This window comes from Calidris pugnax, unplaced genomic scaffold, assembly GCF_001431845.1.
Source record: "Calidris pugnax isolate Ruff unplaced genomic scaffold, ASM143184v1 scaffold133, whole genome shotgun sequence".
Classification (NCBI taxonomy): Eukaryota; Metazoa; Chordata; class Aves; order Charadriiformes; family Scolopacidae; genus Calidris; species Calidris pugnax.
The window spans coordinates 1603358-1622669 of NW_015090977.1; the positions used below are offsets into that span (position 1 = coordinate 1603358).

Below are 19312 nucleotides of genomic sequence, written 5' to 3' on the forward strand. Positions count from 1 at the left end.
AAGATGGAGGTAAGGCTTCCCATGTATCTGGTTAACCTGAACCTGCCTTATAGATAAAGATTTCACCCTCTGAAGTGGGATCCCAATACTTTCCACAAGCCTTATACGTACTTCAAAGGAAAAAGCCAGGTTGCACACATCTTAAGTTGCTTTCATTCCTAGGTAGGTGACACACATTTGAGTTACTAGAAGTACTGCTTCAGGAGAACTACTAATCAAAACTACTTCAAAAAAAAAAAAGGAACTATACTAACTTAGATAAATACTAACTTAGATATTTAAAATGGCTGCAGCCAGTTAGCATTCAGGAAATGTAACATTGGCAAAGAGGTTTCTCTAATCCCGGTGTAGACACAGTTTATGTAGGGACAGCTTGTAATAGATAATGTTAAAAACATCATATACAGCTTTTATCTACTTCTCTTAAACACACCATTTTTTATAGATGAACAATTAAAAACATACATAATTTTTAAATCTGGAAAGCTAAAAAAAATAATTTCTGAAGATGCTTGGGTTAAGAGACACCGGAATTTACCCTTCTATCCAAGCCTTACACTAGGCAGCAGCTTGTCAGAGCAGCGCAATGACTACATGGCAGCTTCTGCTTCCTCAATGTGATTTTCAGGGCAAAGCAGGCAACAGCAGCTTGCAAAGATCAGCTTTCTGAGCCAGCAGAAGTGACTTTGAAAGTAGCCAGTCATGGTCATAAGCTATCCTTGAATGAGAGCTTGGGAATGGTATCACCATTAACTTATCACAGCTGAGCACATCTTTGAACACTGTCACAAGTCAGGACTGAGTTAACACACATAGATTCATGGTGTAACTGCTGTAAGAGGGCATTGTTCAACATCCTTTTGCACACAACCTTCCATGCCTTGTGTATCTGCATTTCTGCATCTGTGAAACTACCACCTGGTAATGGCTTCCAATATCTCTAGAATATATGCCTAGAAGTCAGTCTACTATACTTTTAACTAAATATCAGCATTTCCTTTTGAAAGGACCCCAGAGAGATTATAATTTGATCTCTAGGTGACTCGGAGAAATCCGAAAGAGAAGCAGCTTTCCACAAGAGATGCAAGCAGCTTTTGCAAATACAATGACAAAATCACTAGTTTTACACCCATTATATCTCAACACATTTCAGATGATAAATGCTTCTGCTCACTCTCCCAGAAGATGACTCGCTTTAAGCAACGCCTGGAGCTCTATGATTTCATTTTTCATTTCTTTCTTCACATTTCATGGGGAATTTTCCTTAGGAAGCAAACAGAATGCTGCCATCCCAACATTCAAAGTCTTTTTCCATTGGCATTGGCCAGAGCAGTTCCTAGCGGGCCACAAATAAATCCCTGTAGCATGCCCTGCTTGGAGCTGTACTCTGAAAACATGTAGGAACTGAAGATAAGCAGCAGCTCCATGTTGAAATAAATGAGGGCTCATGCCAGCAATATGTTGCTTCAGAGCAGCAAAATCAGTTCGATTCTGTCCCTTCCAAACTGTTTAGTTTGTTTTTAAAACACTCAGAAGTGCTGGTGTCTGCGTACCCCTCTCCTCTGAAACAGGTGCTGCAAATGAGCTAATCGGAGGGTTTGGAAAAAATGCTGGTCAACAACAAAGCTTTTTCTTTCAGTAATCCTCAGAATTCCCTGCAGGCATCAGTCTTTAAAAATTCAGGCCATGCTATATAGTTCATCCTTTCTCACTGGTATTTTTAAAGGGTATTTGGAAGTTTTTGATGTGGACTATTTTGGCAGCCGGGAGAAATTTTACTGCTGAAAGACAGTCCATTTTACTTGAAAATTTACTGTTTTATTAAAGATTGAGAACCCAGACGTTTCTTTATTAGTCATTCCACATGCATTTATTAATAAGTCTTTAGAACCAGCCTAGAATTATTCCCACTTTATGGCTAGAAAAACTGGATTAAGAATTTACCCTAATTCTCAAAGGCAGTCAGCATCAGCAGAAACAAGGCTAGGTCTCTTAAATCTTACGTCTTGGCTATCCATCAAAGGAGGAACGTGCCAGTCCTGTAAAATAAAATTCTAGGAAACACATTCTGCTTAGTATTAAAGGCTATTTTTCTCTGAATAACTAAAAAGAATAGATAGGTTGATTTTAGTGACGAAAATCAATATTGTTTCACAGTGAAGAAACCTAGAAGTCATATTATTATGTAAATAAAAATTACTAGCATATCTGCAGAAAAAGTCATAGGAAAAATCCCTGTTGAGGGGGGTAGAAATACAAATTATCTGTACCTCACACACTTTACACAATTCAGGTTTTGGTGCTCGTGTCTGTGCATAACGCTACTCGCTCAACAGGACAGTCAAATTAAAACAGAGTCATTCAAGTCGCTTTGGGAAAATGAATGAAATAAAGAATGATGAAAACTCATTACTAGATCTGGAGAGTAACAGACCAGATGGCAGGTTCATTGAGACATGTGAATGCCCAGCATTTCTGAAAAATGAGGTCAGAAGCACCAACTTTGCAGATAGGACTCTCAAAGAACAGAAGCCTGTGACTTCGGTGGGCTAAAACCCACAGTCCCCAGTGCCATTTTCCTTTAATTCAGTTACTTTTCATTACATCAAAAGGTCAGACTATTCTAGAACCTTTATTACACAGTCTCATGAAATCAAAGCAGTTTTCTTTTTTTTTTTAGCATGTAAAATCTGCATCATGCTTATACTATTTTCTTTCCAACCTAATCAATCTCTGCTATTTTTAGCAAACTATCAACTGGAACACAGAAATATCTAACAAGTTCAGTAAACTGTAATGCATTTTCTAGTGGTGTGTAGGAAGCTATATGACAGGATAGCCAGCTGAGCTAAAATAGAGTTCTTTTCTGCCTTTCACATCAATTCACTTTAAACAACAATTTTTAGCCTTGACAGATGCTTCCATATGACTCATCTTGATTTCTTAGCTGATATCAGCAGTCAAGCCAGGGTCACAAACCCAGGAAGTTGATAGTCCAATACAGTAATTGGTAACTTGGAGATGGATGGCACAGATAAGCCTATTTGGAAATAAGGCCAGGCTAACAATTAAAACCAGACTGTTCACTCTTTGGTCATCTTTAGTAGCTTTCCTTAGGCATCTGCTCCTTTCAGCCCAGTGTGTAGTATTTCTGTACCTAACACATCCATCCTCTTCTTTCTCTGATTTCTGTTACCTTGTCTTTAATGTCTAAAATTGTTCTCCAAGTAGAGACATTTGCTGGATTTTTGCTGGTACAAAGCTTAGCATTCATTAGAACTGGATTAAAAAGCCCATAAAAAAATAGTCACAAGACAGACCACCTTCTTCCACCCAAACATAACTCAGTGGAACAGACAAGATATGGCTGTTTCCCAAAACCTCATCTCTAAGGGTCTTCTTGCTTTTGCTGGCCAAAGAAAGAGAATCCATTATAAACCAGACCCCAAACACTGAGCAGCAGTTTCCTCTGGTCTGCCTCAGCAGACTTGCTTTGTCTTGCTCATCTGCAGCTCAATTTTCATGTTTTGCTGGTAAAGAACCAGGAGACAAGACATCACTTGGAAATTTTCATGTCCAGACCGCGTGCTACAGCAGGGCAAAGTCTGATGGTTTTAGGCATGCCTTAAGCAAAGGGGTTTTTTGGGTGCTTTTTCTTTAACATTCAAGAATGGAGAAAAATGTACTATAATAATACAGGTAGGCAATTATAGAACCCAGGTGCTTTTGCAAAGAGTTAAGTGTCAATAAATTTTAGGTATAAAACAAATACACAGAAATTAGAGACACATACATCTCTCCGAAGTCATCCACTTAATCACTGGGGAAAATACAAAACAAAACACCAGTCCCAGGATTTAAGCACTGTCAGAGCCACTGATGGTTAAGAGTCACATCTTGAAAATCTTCATTGTGCTAAGGTTGCCCGAATATTGTATCCTCATGGAAAAATTATTCTTTTGGGTTTTGGTTTTCTTCAGCTTAAATGCTATCCCGTAGGACTCAAAAAAAGCCTCAGAAGAACACTTTCAATATGGCATCAGATGAGAGTTTTCTTTACAGCGCGTATGGCTCCCTTCCTCTACAGTATCAGCAAGTGCCGCAGAGCCAGTTCCTTTCCCTTCGTTGTATCAGATGGAACCACAGAGACAAAGGAAATTCCCTTGGATTTCACTGAATTTCACTGAATTTTTAGAGTTGGAAGGGACCATAGATCATCTAGTCCAACTGCCCTGCTGAGGCAGGATTGCCTAGAGCATGTTACTCAGAACTGCATCCAGGCGGGTCTTGAAAATCTCCGAAGAAGGGGGCTCCACAAAGACTCCCAAAGGCAACGTTACTTTACCTCTGATTACAGGGGTGAGAGACAATCTCACATTTTTGTGTTGTTTAAGGAATTTCTTGCTTCCTTACTGTGTTTATTTGTTAACTAGTATATAAACATACCAAAAGGTTACAAGGATGTGTAAATTACATCAGAAATAGCCTAGGCAAGGACAGTTCCAGCTACCTACAAATGACATGTTTCTGGCCATCAACTCAGCTTCTGAAACCATCCCAAAAAGACTGCCAGAGTCCAGGTCAGCAACTGCTAAACTCCATGTCTCAACATAGCTCAAAAGAAAATCCTCTTCCCATAGCAGCCATTAGGGTCATTGATGACTTTTCCAGGCATGGACAGAGGAGAACATCGCAAAACCTTCTGCCCACCCTCCTCCACAGAAGTTCTCCCTGGAGTTTTGGATTTGTCGTCTTTTATTCTTAGTTAAATCCCACCAAAAAAGAATGTAGAAGTTGAAAAAAAATCCTCATATGTGCAGATGGACAAAGGATTTATTTACTGCATTTCTCTTCTCCTTGTTCCATATTACTGGCCAGTTATAAGAGAGGAAAATACAGAAATCTTTGCTGCTTCTCTAGTTAAAATCCCCAGAACTGTCATCCAGCACAGCGACTGATGCTTAAAAATCAAGCCAAAGCTGTACTTTGAAATGACTGGGAACATGTTCCTTCTGTAATTTAAATTACATCGTTTGTACATGGATATTCAATCTCCTCCTCCTCCCTCACACTGATTACCTAACCAGTCACCATTACACATCTCAGAAGAGAAACTATTTTACCTCCCTATGACACCTGATCTTGTAAAACATGATGCAGAAACAAAAATCCCAACCCATCTGTAATTTTCTGCTCATTAGCCCTCCAGGAGGACAGTGGACACTACCAGGTGGATGGTGTGATACCCAAAGAAGCCAAAGCATTACTGTATGTGGGCTGTCAGCAAACACCCCACCACGCTCACCTGGTTTAAATGGATGCGGTGTCTTGGTAAGGTTGAAAGGACAAAAGACTGCAATGATCTTTCACTAACTCCAGGGCAGAGATGTAGAGTTAAACATGGCAATTCTGAATGATGTTCATTGCATTACTGATGGATACATGCAAGGGAAAAACCCAGCCAGAAGGGTGCATTTGCTGGAAGGCAGACAGGCAGGGGCAGCATATTCTCATACTGGGAGACTGTACAGGACAGCATGCAGTGGTGGAATGCATACATAGTTAGGCAATAAACTCCACAGTTTCATCAAGTCATATCAAAACAACACCTAGGAAGTGATCCCACACTACAGAATTTGGAGAATGCATTTTTATAAGTCGTAGTTCCCTCATGACTTCAATGCATGGCAAGCAGGGAAAATATATCCTTTTATATTGTGCTAACATCTGCCCCGTGGAGATGCAAGTCAAAGGAGAGATTAAGGAAGGAAGAAGCAATGCATTGATTCCACGCTTCCTTTTTGAAGTTACAACCATGTTACAATCGCAAAGAATTAGGTCACTCTGGGCTTTCCCCAATATGACTGTCCTGAATAGACTGGTTTAATTTATGTTCAGTATATTGCAGGTTGAGAACAAAATGTTTTAGAACCATTTCAAGGTACCTACTGCTCATTAATCCAGGTTCTTTGAACTCCTGTCCTAGTGAATACAGCACAAAGCATGTGACAAATATGGTTAACACTTCATGTTTTGCCAATCCACAAGAAGGAAGAAAAGAAGGTTTCATTTTAGATAGAGTAAGAGCTATATAATTGCCAAAGAAATTAAGAATAATTACAAGTGGTTTGCCTAATAATTACCTGTCATTACATTTTTTCTCTAGCATAGAGGGTAGATACATCTACAAGAAAGAGAAGGATGATCATGTTTTTTGGAATGGCAGAGAGAGATGCACAGCACGTGGCTACACGGTAATCCTGGCTGGTACATGCACACAGAGTGGCAGGTTCCCCGTCCCCTCAAAGCACAGAAGGATGCCATCACACTCAATGCACCAGCTTGTAATTCCACCCGATTCTATCCTCAGCTCCAGCACAGATTTACTGCACTCTAATCTCTTTCCCTTAGTTTTTCCATTTATAAAAATGGGATCATAATTGTTCAGTGAATAGTATATTTATGAAGATACGCTCATTCATGTGCCTTAGAGAGGAACTCCCCAGAAGAAAAAAAAAAAGAAAGATGAGAAATCAACATCTGTCACACACACACAAGTGAGCAGCCCCACAGATTGCCACATGCTGGGATGTTTCCCCGACTCCCATTTTTCATCCATCATAATGCAGAGAAGTAATTGAGATCTGGAAACTATCTCTTAAGGAGATACTTATCCTCCATTACAGTGCAGAATAGACCACTTATTAAAGTTAATAAACTGAAAACTTCTAAACATTTGAGTGACAGTGTGAACTTTTAACGGAAAGGGTTCTTTGCAAAGACAAGGACATAACTCCAAAACTGCATGAAAAACTAGAGGACTTCTGCATTTTAAAAATATTCATACTGAACAGAAACCAAAGAGATTTAGGCAACAGTATTAACTGTTTACAACTGTTACTGAGGGGACCACTGATAGATTGAAAGACCCACCTTGGTGGGCTACATAATGAAATGAAATTGTTACAGAATTGAACTAGGAAGGGTTAGTACATAAACATCTGCATGTTAGGATGAGGCATTCTTGCATTAGTTACTTGTCAAGTTGTGCAAGGAACACTATTTCAGCAAAATCAAATATCCTCTCTCCTGCTGAGGTTATAGAGATAAAGAACACTATCATTTAGAAAAGGTAGAAGAGGAACATGCAAAACAGTCCCTTTTTGAGGTGAGACAGAAGGGATTAGTAGAGGACATCTAGAAGAACTTAGACTATGTACAAGAGAAATAGGTAGAGAATCCCTGTTTTCAAACCAGTTCTACCAGTATCTTTCCCTGCTACACATACAGGACTTAATTAACATCGCTACAACTTTGCCATATTACATGCTCTATAAATGCTACTATTATTACTATTGTTATTATGATCAAGCTTCAGTCCACAGTACAATTTTAAGGACAACTGTTCAACTGCTCTAATTAAAAGGTCCTGCTGAGAAACTGAACAGCTCTTGGCTGCAGTGTTCTGAGAGGGTTCCTGTCTGTGTGCTCCCCAGTGCTTTCACTGATCCCCTGCAGAGGCACGAGCTGCCAAACCTACTTGCTCAGCAGCTCCTTCCTTTCTGCCCTTTCTCGACTGGACTATGTGAACACACAGTAGCAAAGTCTGCTCGTGCTCCTGCTTCATTTAGCTGTTGGAGCAAAACCTTTAATGGCCAAAGGATAAAGCAGAACCACACGCACAAACAGCTTCAACCCTCCCATCACTAAATATGTCTAGCTGAGCAGATGAAAAAATACAGTAGCCAGGTCTCACAGACTGACATGGTGGGATTTTTTTATTGTTGTAATGGTTTTAGACAACCCCCAGCCCATTTTCAGCTCATTTCAGCTCAGAATTGCCTGCACTGTACATTTTCGGTTTCATGCAGTTTAGTTTTAGAGTGAGATACTATGGAAAAAAAGTGGTGTTGAGCAAAGCGGGTTTATTCACTCTAGGAATACATTACTGATCCTAGAACCCCTCTAGAGATAATACAGTTCCCACCTTAAAAAAAAATAAAAGATATTAAAATACTTACAGTAAAAGCTTGTCCTCTTTTCTGCTTTAAAAAGAAAACTGTCTCCCACTAGCTTCTGACAGCATGTGTAAGCCAGACTGAAAATTCAGAGCTTGAGTGCTTCCCTGAGAGGAAAACCACATTGCAGCGAGACACAGAGAGCTGCTTGAGAAATGATTCACATACGGAAGCAAGCTGGCTTCACCAGCACTTTGGCATTCAGCACACACACGCACACACATATGCACACTTGCTTACTCAGGGGAATGAGAAATATTATATTTTCATCAAAGGAAAGAGGATTTATGCAAGAAAGTAATTTGTGTCCCACCATCAAAACACCGAGATGCTTCAATTCGTAAAGCAGATGAAGAGTTTCTTTCAGTGTCCCATCATCCCCAACAGCAGAACTGGACACCGGGCAGGGAATATAAACCCCAGATTAGTCTGCATGATCCAATCAAGTAAAAACATGTGGTACATACAATGTTGGAAGGACAAGGAGATGGCCATAGAATTCAGGCATATTTCAGAAGAAACCACAGAAGCAGCTTTCAGCTTTTTCATATTCCATGCTAATAATCTCTCCCCCAGAGTGCCAGCAGTCACAGCCAGGACACCTTACAACATTTCCCTTTGCCTTCATCATTGCTGCAAAAGAGTGGTGAAGTGTGTGCATGCAGGGAGGGAAGATACACCAAGACAGAGGCTTTTTACACAGGAAGTAACTAGAATCAGTCCTGAGTAACTTCTCTTGAGCTGTCCAAGAAGTGTCAATCTGTTCTCCATTTAGAAGAGAGCAAATAAGGGACAAGAGTGAGCAATGCTCAAAAACGTTCCCCTTTCTGAAGGTTTCTGAAGGGAATTTAGCATCTGAAAATAGGAAGAAAAGGACCAGAGGTCTTAACGGAGTTAAAGCAGGCAAAGATAGTATCAAGCTGGAGGAAACAGAGGAGATGCAAAGAAAAATCAAATCTAAATTTCAAACACAGATACCTGCACTGTTTAAAACTGGGCTTTATGTTCAACTCTGTCCAGAGAGGGGTCTGTTCACTCTGAGGTCTCTGACCCAACCCGTTCAGACTGTGACTACAGATCAGGAAATCTCTCCTGAACTGCAGAGAGGGATCCTTTCCCAGCAGTGTGGGTGCAGTGTATAAGCAATGTTAATTCACAGCTCAGATAAGGCAGCAGTACATTATCATTCATACTAGTGAAGTTCTTGCAGATATTGTGATCTACATGAACTGTGTTTCTCCTCCCCGAGGAAGTGACACTACATTCAGTGATACACACACAGGCAGTGAGGTCACTTAGGTACCTAGTGAAGGGACGACAAGTCACTCCCTCTGCTTTTGACTATGGACTACCTTCAAAACTGAACAGATACAGCTGGAAAATACCAACTTGGAAGCAAATGACTGCAAGTCCCTGGACCCTGAACTCAAAGATGGGAGGGACATCAGTTGCATATGCCTTGCTGAAAAGCTTCTTTGTCTGAAGAAAACACTCACACTTTTTGGACTGCAGCAACCTGCCTCTTTGCCATTGCTGGTGAGTTCGTACAGGCTCAGTGGGGGAACAGCCTTGTCAGCCCAATAGGTTTTCCTATCCTTCAGCCAAGAGAAATAAAAGAACTCAAGTGATGGGAGTTGGGAAAGGAGATGAGCTACTATATTTCATTTGCAAAGATATTTTTAGATTTGATAAATATAACTTGACCAAAGCCTAAAAATGAAAATGCTTGGATGTGCAGAGACAGTCACAGCATTTACATGCTTCAGCTTCGGTAGACAGGCTGGAATAGTGGCGTATAATTTCCCCAAACCCAACAGCACAAGACCAGACAGTACATTTGTTTATTTAGAGGTTTTCTAGTAGCCCTTATTGCTATAATTATCTGATCCCTTTACTTAGACCAAAGAATTAAGCAGCACAAAACCTTCTGAATTGAAAAATTGCCTGTTTAATGAACGAAGTCCAGAAAGAGACAGCTAAAATGAGCTTGGCCAGGGCCACAGAGAAAGCCTGTGGCTTGTCCAGAGCCTTAACTATAATTACTTTCACACAGCCAGGGTGAGAAAACAATTTCAGTAAGTGATATAAACTTTTTAAAAGAATCTGCCAGGTTCTCGCCCAGCTGGTAAATTTGGTTGACAGACAAAATAACAGCGAGCATATTGCTTGCGTGCTGCTCCATCCGCTACCTCCACAACTCTAAAACAAGGTATAAGAGAGTGAGACCAAACCCCACTCATCAATGCACCTTTAAAATACTGTATTTGAGGAATTCCATTTTGTTGCAACCTGCATTGCTTGTCCCATTTTACAAGAATAAATATAGATGAGACATAACTTAATGGGATGGGCAAGGGGCAGAATTTCTAGCAGCGCAGCTTGTTTGAGAAGCAAATGCACAGGAAGAGAGTGTGGAAAAAGAAGGCTTACACAAGGAACAAGATTTAAAATATCTTTGAATGTACAAATATTTATGCTATATTTAACTGCTTTTGTGCATGCAACAATCTTAATTACAGAGGAGAGAAATTCCATAAACAAGGCTATTATGTCAATAACAACATCTTTTAAAGCAAGTCTCTAATTCAGTTATAAAGCTTGGAACATTACTGTCTGGAGTTATAAAACCAAAAGTAATTACAGAGGAAAGTCTGCATCAGACAGTGAGTATTAGTGGAGTCAGGCCATGGCTTTGGGACAGCAGTTACTCCACGCTTTCTTCCTTTTTGTATGTAACTGATACAAACTTCTTTATTTTCTCAGTTCCACTACAGATGTCAGGAAGTTCAAGCAGCAAGTGGACATTTGCAGAATGAATCATGGGGCACCGCTTTTCATTTTGACAAAAACAACTGCTGTTCTGTTAACAAGATGATGCTGATCGAATGGGTGGATAGAGAGAGCGAGCTCCTACAACCGTTGCCAAAAAGGCTCCGCCAGTGCAAGAAAACTGTGTGTACTGACTTGGGGAACTCAGATTCACTTTTTTTTCATTCCCCTCCCTATACAGCTCCATGTTCCCACTCATACTTGAGGGGTAGCCTATGGCACGGCTACCAGCTTTGACCTGGAACTAGGGAAAATATTTGTTGCTGGAAGAGACTAGAATCATTAAATTTGGAATAAAGGCAGATATGTTTTATGGAACATGGAGTGCTACAGGAGATGAAAAACAGCTTCCTTTGCTGCTTTTTGCCAAAATTTCAGAAGACCAGACAACAGCTCTAAAATTTCCAAGGGAACAGCCACTAAGTCAAAAATAGAATTAGGAAACTGCCTGTTGCAAAAGTAAGAGTCTTTAAGAGGTGCCAGCATTTTTCAGCATTTCTATCATGTGCAAGTAGAACACTGAAGAGTTAACAGACAGCTATCTAACAAAAAAAAAGCCAACCCACAGAAAAAGACAAAATGAGGAAGCAAATCTACGTGGTAGAGGAATATTCATTGTATTTCATGTTTTTAAAATAAAAGTCTGTGATCACTTTTGCACACATTTATCCAAAGTTTATTTTTCTCTGCAATTTTCAAAGGTCTGCACTGTCTTAGGCACCAGAGATACAGCAACAAACCAAGGACAGCTTTTACTGCAGTCACCCCTCTATTTAAAATGCAGATAAAACTGAATATGCAAAAAAGGCAATACTCATCGCTCTTCCCTGGAAGGGGAAAACAAGACTTTCAGTGTTATTTTTTTACTTCAACCATTTTTTTCCTATTTCAATGACTAAATAAAAGACTTAGAGGAAAGGGAGTATCTCCATTCTTTTATTATTCCTCACTGTTAGCTTTCTGATATATAGGTTATAATGTGGCATTCATTAACAATTCATAGAGAATTACCATATTCGAGTAGCACAGCAAGTTTTCACTAACTACACAAGCAAAACACCGTGCAACCTTACTTGCACCCTTTGCTTATTGTCCCAGAGGGATCACATGCTGGAAAAGCTTGCATTTTATCACCTAACGGGAAAGGAATTACAACAGGTATCCATTAGAAACACTAAAGGGCCTCGAACAGAAAACTGTTTCATTAAATTTTTGCTGATCACTGACAATGGAGAGCTGTGCAGGAAAATTAAGGACTGGAGAAGACGTGTGCTGGAGGCTGCCTCAGAATTAAAAAACCCCAACAGGATGGTGGAGGAACGTCCCACTGCTTTGAACTTTTTGGTGCATTTCAGGGTGATGCAAATAAAAGACCTGAGTTGTCAGCTTTGTTTCAAAGGGACTTGCCCTGGAACTGCTGACAGCCCCTGAATGGAAGCAGAACTGCAGGGTATGCCTAGATGTACGAAGTGCATCACAGGGAGCCCAGTAGCAACAAAAACTAGGACAAATGAACAGAGAAAACTGATGAAGCACAAGGAGTTCAAGTCCCAGGAGACGAACAAGCCCTGTAATGTAGATCAGGATTTCAGGAAGAAGAAAAAAAAAGCTATTGGTGAGGTTTGATTCCCCATATAGCAATGTCTTAGAGATTCTGTCTTGTTCTTACTCTCTGCATCTTTTGCAGATTACTTGAACAGAATCAGCTAATCATTGCAGTAGCTTAATAATTCATCTATTTCACAAGGACGGAACCAAAGGCACCTAAAGTACTGAAAATATCACAAGCTAGTAAGGATTTACAGTGCCTGTTGACTTTAGCTCTCATATAATAAGTCAGCAGTTTTTGCAAGAGACATGCATATTGCTATACATAGGCACCCTCAGAGCATAAAAGTTTGGCTTTGATGACATAACCAAATCCAGAAAAAAGAAAAGGAGAAACTAAATTTTAAAAAAATATCAGCAATTCCTTGCTTCCTGACAGCTTGTATGTACAACCATGTTTGCTGCTGGTTAAACCTTTAAATCAACTTAGCACACTTGAGAAATTTAACCATGCAGCTGAAGTTTGAAGCATCCAAACACTGAGATCCTCCCTGTCCTAACCACAGTGTTACAGAATAACCGTTGAGAAACACGCATCGGTATAATGTAAGCAAATTCTATTCTGAGTTCCAGGTTCTGCTTTCAAGAATTCTTACGAAAATTATTTCCTTGGATTTCTTGGTTAGTAATCATGATTACTTCAGATCCTAAGCCCTCAGTCCAAATTTTGAATACAATAACATTGTAACTACAATCAATTATGAGCATTTTTAAGCTCAGAAGATCTTTGTGTGCAGATCATGTTGCCTATGAGCTAGATAAAGACAACTATCAGCACTTCATCAGCATGAACTCACCCACCCGACAGGCAGAACTCTTTCTATCAGAGATGCACAGTACCACTCGCTGTGTCTGTCATGTCAGTTGTCCACAGACACAGAAAACAAATGCAAATTGCACTTCTCCTCAAGCTCTCTAAGATTATCCTACCAATTTTTGTAAAGAACAGCTCCACTGAACACCCCATGACACGACTGAAAGCCTCCCTGACCAAAGGCAGAAGGCCTTAATGCCAAAAGCAGCTGGCACAGCTGATGAAGTGGGAGAGTGGCAGAAGTAAGTGCTCAGCTTTCCAAGTTTCTGTAAAAGTAAGGGAAAATTTAAAGTCTCCAGCAGATGCTAAAACAGGAGGGTCACGAAGCAAGAGAACAGATTACACAAAAAGGAGGAAGTACCCTATGGAGTTTGTGACCTGTTTACCATGAATAAATAAATAAATTAAAGCAAAACAGCCCCCTGAGGTGACAGAGTTAGCATGAGGGACATTGGTGAACCTGTCACGTGGAGAAGCTTGTAGAAACAACTGTCATTACAGAGCAAAAGAGGGTTGATTGGCCAAGCAACAAGCACTTGGGAAAGAAAGCAGAGGTGAGAGAAGGAAGGGGGAAAATCAGAAAATCCAGGAGAGCAGGAAAGTCACTCTGGCTATCGCTCAACGGGCACTGCTAGCCTGGCACACAGCAGCTGAGGGCTTAGAGCAAAAAAGTAGCAGTTTGGGAATACAGAGAAACGAGGAGAGAACACACAAGCCAGCTCAATTTTTTTTTCTACTTGACACTGAATCACTCAGCAACTCTGCCTGCTCCTGTGGCAAGTGGAACATCATGACTTTGCATCCTTCATTAGGATTAATTAGTTCACTTGAGTATCAAAAGAAAAGCCAAGTGTTGGCTCAGTCGAGGAGAGCGACATTTTCCTCTTCCTACAGGAGCTCGCTGGTGAAGGTGTGCTCTCCAGGGTTGGTCTGTCCCTGCCCAGGTAACTGTCCTCTGTTCTGAGATCTGAGGACAGACTCCAAAAATAAAAATTAAAAAAAAAAATAAAAATCAATCTTACCCCTTTCCACTGTTATTAAAAATAAGAAACGTGCTATTTTTTCCTCTTTGCCATTGCGTGTGATCTCATTCAAACCATGAAAACAACAGCCTAAGCATTTTGCCCTGTTCTATCTCAGGGAGCTGGAAACCTTCTACCAACAAGAAACTCTTACAGCAGTTACCATGGTGACACTGCTAATAGATATTTAAAGGCAGCTCACTCATAATCACATCTATTAGACATCGGGAGGCTTTAGTAAGAAAGACACAAAAAGCTTGAAACCAGGGAACCAGCCAGGCTTAGTGATAGTATAAGTGGACATGAAATTTATGAGGAGAGATCTGCTTATACGGCCATTTAGCTGGACACAAAGGGCTCCTGTTCAAATCTGAAATGGCACTGAAGCTTGCAGAATAAACTATTTTTAGTTAGTCATTTAAAAATCTGTTCTGCGAGCCTCTTTTCAATAGTGGTAGCTCTATAAATCCTTTCGGAGCCATCATTGCCAGAAGCATAATAAAAGAGCTGTGCTACAGCTCATCCCACATGAAAACCAGGCTGCTGGAAATTCCCAGCCAACGTCACCTGGAGGGGGTTCCTTCCAACAGGGGAACATCAGTGGTGGCTGCAGACAACATTCCTCTCTGCTCCCACCCCAATGGCCGGGCACCAGGGATCTGATGAGCCCCATTCCTGAAATGCAGCCACAAACTTCAAAAGGGACCCTGTCTCCCCATCTGAAGGTTTGGGCAGACTAAGGAATAGGTCATACTGCTTTTTAGATGTTATTATGCAATGAGGAAGCTTGAATCTGGGTAAACATGAAGTTCACCGAGTTGAGGAGGTATCTTTGGTTTATATAAATGTTAAATAATTTATTTCTTTAGGTTGTAGTCTGTAGATTTCCAGCCCACTGGAATGTAACGAAGAGAATCTGCAGAATCAGATCTCTGGATACAAAGCCACCTCACCAAGCTGGCAAAGCCTATGTAAGAGTCATCAAATTGAGATTTCCTTTCTCTTTTTGCTGCATATTTCCATGACAACTTTCCCTCTTCTTTATACTGGAAAGGTCTCTCAAAAGAGAATTTAGGCTTCTATAGCAACAGCTAAAATCCCTGGGAGATGATGGTGTTTGAAACTTTATACAGATCTTTTTTTAGACCATGAGTTACAACACAAGTGCATTTCGAATTTCATAAGTGAAAAAAAACAGTACGTGTAATATTAGGGAAATTGTGAAGAGGCAAAGCAGTAACTTGCTGAAGTAGGACAAACACAGAGAAACCACCTAAATTTCAAAAAGGATGTGCACTTTGAGATATAAAACGTTAAAGAGAGCAGAAGGGATCATACAGTCATCTTCAAAACCCACATCCTGCTCCTTCTCACTGAGTTACGGAACAGAGTCACAAGGAACAAGTCTGCTGATCCTAAAAGGAGATTTTATTGAACTATCTCTCTCTGCAGTGTATCTTACATTGATCTAAAGCAAAAAAATGAAATAAATCAGTGAGTTAGGATGCCTTTTCAGTTTTAACTCCCATATACCTGCCATCTAGCTACAGTCCAGCCTTTTTTCAGTACTTCAGCTGTTTGCTGTGGTAGCGATGGTATTGTCCAGTATGGTAAGCCTTGGGAGCTTAGAAGAAAAAAAATAACTACACTCTAAAACAAATTGGTTAAACTTATGGAGGCCAAGGGAAACATAAAAGTTAAGACTTTCCTTCACTGAATTTAGGTATAATTCACAAAGTACTTCTCCAATGCCCTCTCAAACCTAAAATCTTTTAAACAGCAACAAAAAATACTACATTCACAGTCCTGATTGTAAGTAGGAAAGCATCAGACTTGGTATATGGATGAGAAGACTACAGAATGGAAACATTAGGTGGCCCTGCCAGAACCAGAGCCCAGCAGGCCCCAGTATGCTTCCTTTTAGAGCCACTGGAAACCTCTTTGCTAAAGAGGAGGCAGTCAGCAGCATGACCAACTGCAAATCAGCCAGGCTTTCTTCTGCTTGTGGTGTGATGGAAAGCTTTTCCTTTTTTCATTAAAATATCCATTAATTTATCCCCTCTTCCTCTCATTCCCCTGGATCGTCACAGTTCTGGTAAGGGAAAAGGGTGCAGGTGGGTAGGCATGAGTGAAGAAGAATGGATTGAATGTAATTATTGTTGACTTCCACCTTCAGCCGCTCCTTGCCCAGTTAGGTAACTTCAGAAAAGCCTGTGGAACTGGCAGTTTTACAAAGTAAAGTTGAGCGCTACGAAAACTTACTTTTTAAAAATAGAGATGCCAAAAATGACAGCCAATGCCTATTCAAAACTTGGGAACTCCAACTACGAGCCATACGCAAAAACAGAATTTCAGGCAACTGTCCCATTATTTCCAAGGTTTCTCCTGTCTGGAGAACACTGAAGTGTGGGAGAAAGACTGCGTCACTCTAAAGGTCAAGTGAAACGCAATTATTTAATATCTCCATGTGCTGCCCTCTGGTGAAACAGACGCTGAGCACATTGGAGCATTGCGTCCATTGCAGGCTGTAGAAAAAGTCCTGATCAACAGCACCTAATGCTATCATCACACAGAACAAAAACGTTTCATCTGGGACTAGGGAAAGTTAAAAATAACCTGAGCTCTTATAGCGGACTTAACAGCTCCAAGATGAAAGTGTAATTTCAGGCAAAGCATTCAGATAAGAGCCTGGGGAAGGAAGAGGATCAAATGCATTGGCTACGCACGCCTGCGATAATGAAGGTTCACAGGTTTATAAAAAAAAAAATAGCTGAAAGTTTCATTTGAACAACTTATTTATCCAACATGTGTTGAACTCTCAGATTTTCGCTCCAAGCCTTAATCTTCCATCTGAATTCGCTCACATGAAAAGTCTATTCAGGCAGATGAGATTATTCTAATACTCAAGAGCACGTATTTGTTCATATATAGAACACAGAATAGCATGAATGGGAAAAGACGAAAACTATTTTAACACCTAAGGCAGGGGAATAGAATATATATGTATTTATATATACAAATACTTATATTTTACATAATTATATTTACAAAACATTTTTAACAATCATATTATATTTTCAAACAAATAGTAACTCAGCATTTTCTCCAGAACCCAGGAACAGAGAAAAGAAAATCAAACCAGTATTTCAGCTATACATATAAGCTCTCAGTGCTCAGATCCCAAGTCTAACGTACCTTTATTCCTTTTGTACCTTTGAAAAATAGGCTTTGCAGTGTGACTTCAAGATCAGCTCAACTAGGTTATTTTGGATCAAGGAGAAGATTGAAATTTAAAGTTCAGGGCTCCTTAGGGAGATCATCCTGCCAGCAACATTTTCTACCTTGTAAAAATACTGGTTTAGCAGCAGTAGTTTTATAGTTTTTCACAGCACACTTTTCAATGGTTTCTGACCTTAATAAAAAAAAAAAAAAAGAAAACCAACAAACAAACAAAGGAGTAAAAAAAAAGGACTGGAAAGAGCACTGGGCAGGTGGCTCCTACTGGTCCAGCCAGTAGAGGGCAGTGGAATTTAAGAGGAAAGTTGTTGAAAATGAACTTCGTATAATGAGAGAATTGGAAGTGGTAAAACCATCAGTTTAAATTACTGTTCGACCCTACATATGCAGTCCTAAGCTAAGACATCAGCAAGAAAAAGTGCAAAAGATTAAAAAAAAAAAAAGACAGAAATTGATTACTTTGGGATCTTTAAAGAGTTGTGTTTTAGGATACCAGAAAGATTTCATACTTAGTGCGTTTTAAATAATAATTACTAAAACTTTTAAGTAATTTTCAGTTATTTCGAGGTGTCCCACTGAAGCCATCACAGCTATTTCTCAGGGGTTTAAAAACGTATAGGTAACTTTTAAAATTAAAACAGAAAAATATCAAAAAAAAGTCAAGCAGCTATTTTTTAAGGTATACCTAGCTTCACTCGTGCTGAGTGTCCACAAGCAGCAGAAAGTAAGGAAGGCTAAACAAAACGCAACACAAGCAAAGCCTGCAGAAGATTTTTAATGTTCACAGCACCTTTTTTATGGAGGGTAAAAAGCATAAAAGCAACATTTATCACCTCATTACCAAACAGAGCATGCACCCAAGAACCAGGTTTTCTTTGCGATTTGACACCAGCTAAGTTCACGTTTTGTGACAGAAAGACAGATTTTGGTTATTCATACAGGTCCTGCAGTAAAATTTGCCACTTTATGCCAGAGGCAGCCCGGGTCTCCCCCAAAAAGACAAGAGGAGATGGCCTGAGACTCGCGTTCTCACCTGCCCATGGAAACCATGGAAAGCAGAGATACCCCAGACGCTGAGGTGCCCTGAGGCTCTTTGGCTCTCACCTCAAACGATGCTGGAAGGCTGCTGAGGCAAACCCCAGGCTCCAACCTCCCCGCACCTCGGGTGGGCCACAGGGGCAAGGAGCCGGTCTCTGCACCGACAGCGGCACCGGGGCTCAGCTCCCGCCGGGGTCCGCTGCCCTCACCCTCGGCTCTCGTCCCGGCCGCTCTAAGGGTCGTACCGGAGAACCTACACCCGCCCGGGCTGCGGGACCTGTTGCCCTCAGACACCACCGCAGCCAGAGGGGAGGACAGCGCGGGGGGACGGTGCCGACGCCGCGACACCTCAGAGCTTCCCGCCTCCTCCCCGCACCTCAGCCAAGGCAGAGGGGGCTCAGTCCCGCACTGCGGCACCTCAGTCCTTCCCCGGCTGAGCCCGGGCGAGGCCGCCAGGCCTCCCCCAGCCAGAACCGGAGCCCATAGAACCGAGCCGGAGCCGCACTCACCTGCTGCCGCCGCCGCCGCCGCTCCGGAGGATGCTCCAGCAGCCAGAGCCCTCACCTCACCTGCAACGGTTTTAACGGCCGCCAGGGGGCTGGCGCGCAGCACGCCGGGTAATGTAGTCCTCCCCGCCCCAGGGACTGCCGGTCCCCTGAGGCGCCGCGGGGCCTGCCGGGAGTTGTAGTTCCCCATGCGGGGGCGCTGCAGCGGGGCACGCTGGGATACGTAGTCGCGGCGTAGCT

The 19312-nt window shown here is 41.2% G+C and overlaps 1 protein-coding gene across 3 annotated transcripts in view; it reads right to left on the reverse strand.

Annotated features, from left to right (window-relative positions):
- The window catches only part of SPECC1 (sperm antigen with calponin homology and coiled-coil domains 1), a 96803-nt gene extending 77654 nt beyond the window's left edge, over positions 1-19149 (reverse strand). For 2 of the 3 annotated variants that reach the window (XM_014953191.1, XM_014953195.1), the window contains exon 1: positions 8022-8155. The gene's annotated coding sequence lies outside the window, so the exon portion shown is untranslated. Of the gene's footprint in view, positions 1-8021; positions 8156-19075 lie in introns of those variants that run through there. The other variant, XM_014953192.1, reaches the window with a different exon arrangement.
- Between the last annotated feature and the right edge of the window lie 163 nt (positions 19150-19312).